At 43.3% G+C, this 7,353-nt stretch overlaps 1 pseudogene across 1 annotated transcript; it reads right to left on the bottom strand.

Moving 5' to 3' along the window:
* Nucleotides 1–4,537: 4,537 nt before the first annotated feature.
* Nucleotides 4,538–5,316, bottom strand: LOC306662660 (chromatin target of PRMT1 protein-like; annotated as a pseudogene). Its single transcript has 2 exons — nt 4,978–5,316; nt 4,538–4,890 (listed from the first exon to the last, which is right to left on the bottom strand). The product of its transcript is annotated as a chromatin target of PRMT1 protein-like (transcript).
* Between the last annotated feature and the right edge of the window lie 2,037 nt (nt 5,317–7,353).

The raw sequence follows: 7,353 nt of genomic DNA, 5'->3' as shown, positions 1-7,353 counted from the left end.
CTGTTGTAATTTTGCATATTTGGAGTCCTATAAGCCTCTTGTACTTGGTTTTCCATTTCATTCTTCAGATTTGGGAAATTTTCTGATATTATTTCATTGAATAGATTGTTTATTCCTTTGGTTTGTTTCTCTCAGCCTTCCTCAATCCCAATAATTCTTAAATTTGGCCTCTTCATGATATCCCATAATTCTTGTAGATTTTGTTCATGTTTTCTTAGCATCTTCTCCATTTGATCAACCTTGTTTTGAAGATTAAATATTTTGTCTTCAATATCTGAGGTTCTGTCTTCCAGGTGATCTATCCTATTGTTTATGCTTTCTATGGTGTTTTTAACTTGGTTTATTGTTTTCTTCATTTCAAGGATTTCCGTTTGTTTTTTTTTCAGTATCTCTCTTTATTGAAATGCTCTTTTGCTTTCCTTATTTGCTGTTTTAACTGTTGATTGGTGTGTTCATTTAATGCCTGCATTTGTTCTTTCATCTCCTCGTTTGCTTCCCTGATTGTTTTAATTATGTACATTCTGAACTCCCTTCGGACATTTCTTCTGCTGTGCTGTCATTGGGTTTTATTGATATAGTATCTAAGTTTGTTTCGGACATTTTCTTCCCTTGTTTTCTCATATTGGTCAGATGTCAGTGGGACTCTGTGATATTGTAGATTTCCTCTATTGGCTTATAGTGTCCCTGTAGATTTCCAGTGCATCACCTAGCAACCTTCAGTAGCCAGAAGTCTTGGATTAATTTGATAATGTAGTGCTTCCGAAGAACGCTGCCCCTAGCCCGCTACTCGTTCCAGGGAGAGAGACCTGGAGAGGTCTCTGGCTGCCCAGCCCTGGTCCCAGAATCTGCTTGTGTGTTGGATGTCTCCGTTGGCTTGGGGACTTGTGGCTGGCTGTGTGTTAGAGGCTCTCACTGGGCGGTCTGTCCCAGGAAGCTAGCCTAGAGAGGCGCTTACCCCTGGAGGTGGCTGGGCTGCTTGGGGGAGTCCCTGGCGCTCTGTGCTGGTCTCTGAAGCAACCCTCGGGCAGGTTGGAGCTGGCAGCGGGGCGGGCCGGAGCTGGCCACGCTGCTTCTGTGCAGAAGGGCTCTCACTTGGCGGCCTGCTCCGTGAGGCTGGAGGATCTGTCCCTGTGGAGGAGTCCACTGCCAGACTGCACAGAGCTGCCTGGGGGAGACGTTATCTGCCCTGTCCCACTCTAGTAAGCCACTCGAATCCGGGCCTGCCGCCCAGCTGAGCTTCGCTGGGTGGGGGAGACTCACCCCGTGGTCCTATTTTAGTCCGATCTCTCAATGCCTCCCCTTCTTGAATCCTGGGTTCTGGGGCGACTGGAGATGCAGTCGCCCTCTAGTCTGCCATCTTGGATCGCCCCGTGGAAAAAGTCTGCAGCTGGAGAGGGACAATGCTGCCTGGAGAGGTCTCTGGCTGCCCAGCCCTGGTCCCAGAAGCCGCTTGAGTGTCGGAGGTCTCCACTGGCTTGGGGACCCGTGGCTGGCTCTGCGTCAGCAGGCTCTCACTGGGCGGTCTGCCCCCGGAAGCTGGCCTAGAGTGGCGCTTCCTGCCGGAGGGGGCTGGGCTGCTTGGGGGAGTCCCTGGCGCCCTGTGCTGGTCTCTGAAGCAATCTGCCCGCGGGCCAGAGCTGGCAGCGGGGCGGGCTGGGCCAGAGCTGGCCTCGCTGCTTCTGTGCAGAAGTGCTCTTACTGTCCACCTTCCACTTTTGAGAGTGAACGTTTGACCCTTGACTTTCTGAGTCTGGCTCATTTCACTTAGAATGTTCTTCTCCATTTCCATCCATTTACAGTAAATGCCATAATTTAATTTTTCTTTATTGTTGAGTAAAACTTTCTTGTGTATACCTACCACATTTTCTTAACCCATCCATCCGTTGATAGGCTCCTGCGTTGGTTCCATAACTGAGTTATTGTGAATTGTGCTGGTATAAACATTGGTGTGCCTGTATCACTGGAGTATTGCAGAATTTTTTCTTTGGAGAAATACCAAAGAATGGGAAAGTGGGGTCATGGGTTCTTGTTCTAGTTTTTGAGGAATATTAATAGTGCTTTCCACAGTGGTTGCATAAATTTGTATTCCCACCAACAATGTACGAGTGGACCCTTTTCCCTGACATCCTCACTAATATTTATTGGTACTTGTACCATTGGTAATTGCCATTCTGGTTGGGGTGAGGTGAAATCTCAATATACTTTTAATTTTCATTTCTCTATTTGCTAGTGATGTTAGATTTTTTTCATACATTTGTTTACTGTTTAAATTTCTTCTGAGAAGTGTCTGTTTAGTTCCATTGTCCATTTATTGATTGGGTTATGTTTTTGGTGTTAAGTTTTTTGAGTTCTTTGTATATCCAGGAGATAGTCCCTTTTGGAGTGGGAGGTCCTAAGATTTTCTCGCATTCTGTAGGCTTTTCATGTTCTTGATTGTTCCTTTGTGCCATTCCATTTGTTGATTTTTGATTTTACTTCTTGCACTCTGGGAATCTTGTTAAGGAAGTTGGTTCCTGAGCTAACATGTTAGAGTGTTGTGCCTACATTTTCTTCTAGCAGGTGCAGGATTGTGGTCTAATTCCTAGGTCTTTGATTCCCTTTGAGTTTTGTGCAGGGTGAGAGGGGTTAAGTTTCCTTCCACTACATATGATTTTGCGGTTTTCCCAGCACCATATGTTGAACAGGCTGTATTTTTGCCAATGTATGTTTATGTTGCCTTTGTCTAGTATGAGATAACTGTACTTATGTGGGTTTGTCTCTGTGTTCTCTATTCTGTTCCATTGTTCTTCATGTCTTTTTTGGTGTCAATACCTTGCTGTTTTTGTTACTATAGCTCTGTAGTATAATTTAAGTGCTGGTATTGTGATACTTCCTGTTTCCTTTTCCAGCTAAGGATTGTTTTGTCTATTCTGGGCCTCTTATTGTTCCAAAGGAATTTCATGACTGCTTTTTCTATTTCTATGAAGAACATCATTGGAATTTTAATGGTAATGCATTGACACTGTATAGTACTTTTGGTAGTATAGCCATTTTGACAATATTAATTCTGCCTATCCAAGAACATGGGAGATCTTTCCATCTTCTAAGGTTTTCTTCAATTTCATTCTTTAATATTCTGTAGTTTTCATTGGAGGTCTTTTGCCTATTTTTTAATAAATGTTCCCAAATATTTTATTTATTTTTTGACTATTGTGAATGGGATAGTTTGCCCCATTTCTCTTTCAGCTGATTCAACATTGGAGTATAGGAATGCAATTGATTTATGGGTGTTAATTTTGTATCCTGCTACTTCGGTGAATTTGTAAGTTCTGGAAATTTTCTGGTGGAGTTCTTCGGGTTTTCTAAACATAGGAGCAAATCTTTGGCAAATTGAGATAGTTTGAGCTCATCTTTTCCTATTTGTATCCCTTTAAGTTCTTTCTTTTGTCTAATTGCTGTGATTACAATTTGAAGAACTCTGTTTGAATAGAAGTGGTGATAGAGGGCATCCCTGTATTTTCCCAATTTTTAGTGGGAATGAATTCAGTTTTTTGTTTAGTATGATGTTGGTGTTGGGTTTGATGTATATAGATTTTAGAATGTTGAGGTATATGTTCATTCTGCCCTATTGTTTCTAGTGTTTTGAACACGAAAGGATGCTGTATTATGTCAAGTATATTTTTTTGGACTTGAGGGAACAATTTGTTATAATGAACCAGGAATATAAGATTCCACTGAAACTGGAACAGTTGACAGAATATGGTTGAACTTAAACCTTCAAGAGAAACAAGAGGATCAGATAAAGCCAACAAATGGAGAAGCCCAAGACTGGTCTGGGACAAACACAATAACTGCGTTTTGGCATGGGTAGCTCCTGATCCTTCGCAGTAGTGGTTTCCCCTGCTCCCCCACTCCTCTCCCTCTGCTGTGCTAGTCAAACCAAGTAACTTCTTCCTCTAGATTGCAGGTGTAAGAAAGTCCAATCCCTTTGGATATGATGTGAAGCCAGTAGGCAAGCTTAAGAATCTCATTGGAGGGTAAAAACTACATGTATCCAATCTAGCATGCTGATTATGGACTATGTGGTATCATAGCACCTGGTAGCAACTTGGATCAAAGCAGATACCATGTGTAACCTCTTATGTGTCCCTGGAGCAATGTCATTGTTCCCAACTTACTACCCTGTTAATGCAGCAAAACGTATTTTTCAGCTCCAGATTTTCTTAACACTTCTAAGAGGCCATTAAATAGGATGTACGGCAGAATTCTATCTCAGAAACCAAGGCATAGAGGAGAAGAATTGGCTCTTTCTGGGATCTTTTTGCGGGGGCACAGAGGATGTCAGTGTTTGGTAGGTGAAGGGAGGCAGAGGTAGGCAAAGTGTTTTACCCACAAGGCCAACACATTCATGTTCAAAGGTAAGTCTGGATAAAGGGAGAGGAAAAAATAAAACAAAACAAAAAACCAACCAAATCAAAGGAAAAAAGGGTTTCATACAACACAGTATCAAAAAATAAAAGGCACACATTAAATGCACAAACCGGTGCCAGGGAAGTCCATAGCCTATTGGGATAGGTCCTTCCAGCATCAATCAGGTTTCTTCTCATCTCTTATCTCAAGGTTATTTAGAGATGTGGTGACTTAGCAAGAGTCTCTCACAGAAGGATAGGTGGGCAGGCTTCAATCGTAGGTTTTGGGATCTGTCTGTGCCAGGTAGGCATCCAACTCCCCATCCAGGTGCCCTAGAGTTTTCGACATGTACGCATCCAACTGGTTGTCCAGCTGCTTCTTGGTCAATACAGGGAGAGGGAGGGCACCTCTCCCCGGTCCATGGGCTCCAAAGTCCCCTCTTCCCCGACCTATGATGCTCTGACCTCTACCACCTTCCACCAGCACCCATAGCTCCACGCCCTGGAACACCACCTCTTCTTAAGCCCGTTCGGGGAGCTCGGGCTCGTCCACATCCGTGCAAGTTTTGGCCTCAGAGCAGCATCCCACCCCTAGTGGGGTTCTGGCGGCATGTCCCCCACGGAGTCCTCCTCTGGATAAGCCTCTGTGGATTATGCGCGGACCGCATCCTCCAGTTGCTCCCTTGGTCAGGGCCCTATGGGTCGGCCTAGCAGTGCCTGGACGTTACTCTTACTCAGGTGCTTACTCAGGTGCTTGTTTAAATGCTGCCTGGACAGAGGGCCTGCTTGCCATGTGCTGGGTCAGTCTTCTGTTTCTGGACTGGCTAGCTGCCGTTGTTGCTGCATGGAAGCTCGACTATTCCCTGGCATGGACTGTTTGTTCTTCAGCATCTTAGTAAAGCGCTCATTTTAGAGACATCTTGGTGGTGCTTTTTTTTTTCTTTCCTGGTGCTGGGGATTGAACCCAGGGGCTTGTGCTTGACAGGCAAGCACTCTACCAACTGAGCTGTATCCTCAGCCCTCGGTGGTGCTTTTTAGCACAACTTTGGCGCCGATGTGCAGCCATCCTCAAATCCCGAGAATCAGAGGAAACGAATGCCTGTGCTCCTCCCGGGGCTGCCACCACGGCTGCAGTAGGTGGGCGGGTGGCCGAAGCTGAGCGGATGGAGCGGCCGCGGTTCGCTAGGTGGGCTGTTGGTTAAATGAGTAAGTGTTAGATTGGGAGGCTTCTTCATTTAGGTTGATTACCAGGAGGGCCAATCGGCCTGGTGGGCCGGCCTGCCCTTCTCTGCCTTTCCTGTGCCACCACAGCTGCCCCTGCCAACTCCTGCTCTTGTCAAATATTCAGCATCTATTGAGATAACCACGTGATTCTTGTCTTTAAGTCTGTCTAGGTGGTGCATTGCATTTATTGACTTTTGTATGTTGAACCAACCTTGCATCCCTGGAATGAACCCCACTTGATCATGGTGCACTATCTTTTTCATGTGTTTTCACGTATGATTTGTCAGTGTCTTATTAAGAAATTTTGCATCTATATTCATCATGGATATTGGTCTGAAGTTTTCTTTCCTGGGTATGTCTTTGTCTAGTTTTGGTGATAGTAACTTTATAGAATGAGTTTGGAAGGTTTCTATCCTCTATTTTATAAAATAATTTGAGGAGTACTGGTGTGGGTTATTTTTAAAAATTGGTTCTAATTATTTATACATGACAGTAGAATGCACTTTGACGTATCATACATAAGTATAATTTCTCTGTGTTCTGGTTGTACATGAGGTAGACTCACAGCAGTCATGTAGTCATACATGTACATAGGGTAATAATGCCTGATTGATTCTATCCTTCCTGTCCCCATACCCTTTCCCCTCCCTTCACTCCCCTCTACCTAATCTAAAGTAACTACTCTTCCCTAGGTCCCCCTCCCCATTGTGAATTAGCATCCAGATATCAGGGAAACATTTGGCCTTTGGTTTTTTTTGGGGATTGGCTTATTCCCCTTAGCATGATATTCTCCAGCTCCATCTATTTACCTGCAAGTGCCATCATGTCATTCTTCTTTCAGGCTGAGTAATATTCCATTGTATATATACATATCACATTTTCTTTATCCATTTATCTGCAAGGACACCTAGGTTGGTTCCATAGTTTACCTATTGTGAGTTGAGCTGCTATAAACATTGACATTGCTGTGTCACTGTAGTATGCTGATTTTAAGTCTTTTGGGTATAAACCAAGGACTGGAATAGCTAGGTCAAATTGTGATTCCATTCCAAGTTTTCTGAGGAATCTCCATAGCACTGTCCATATGGTTGTACCCAGACATGTAGACCAATGGTACAGAATAGAAAGACATAGAGACAAACCCACATAATTACAGTTATTACATACTAGACAAAGGCACCAAAAACATTCACTGAAGAAAAGATAGTCTGTTCAACAAATGGTGCTGAGAAAATTGGAAATCCACATGTAAAAAAACCGAAATTTAACCCTTATCTCTCAGCCTGTATGAAACTCAACTCAAAGTAAATCAAAGACTTAGACACTAAACAGAGACCCTGCACCTAACAGAAGAAAAAGTAGGCCCAAATTGTCACCCTGTTGGCCTAGGATCTGACTTCCCTAACAAGACTCCTAAAGTGCAAGAAGTAAAATGGGAGGGATTCAAACTCTAAAGCGTCTTCTCAGCAAAGGAAACAATCAATAATGTGTTAGTTATTCTTAAACCTCTGGTAGGACTCGACTGAAGATCCATGTGGTCCCGGCCTTTTCTTTGTTGGTAGGTTTTTGATGGTGTTACTTGAGATTGATTCATTTAAATTTTCTATATCATCCTGGTTCAATTGAGGTAGGTCACATGTCTCTAGAAATTTTTTGATGTCTTCATGATTTTCTAATTTATTAGAGTATAAATTTTCAAAATAGCTTCTGATTATCCTTTGTATTTCAGTAGTTTCTGTAG

This window comes from Sciurus vulgaris, assembly GCF_902686455.1.
Source record: "Sciurus vulgaris genome assembly, chromosome: 5".
NCBI lineage: Eukaryota > Metazoa > Chordata > Mammalia > Rodentia > Sciuridae > Sciurus > Sciurus vulgaris.
This window is presented reverse-complemented; position numbering and strand designations above follow the sequence as displayed.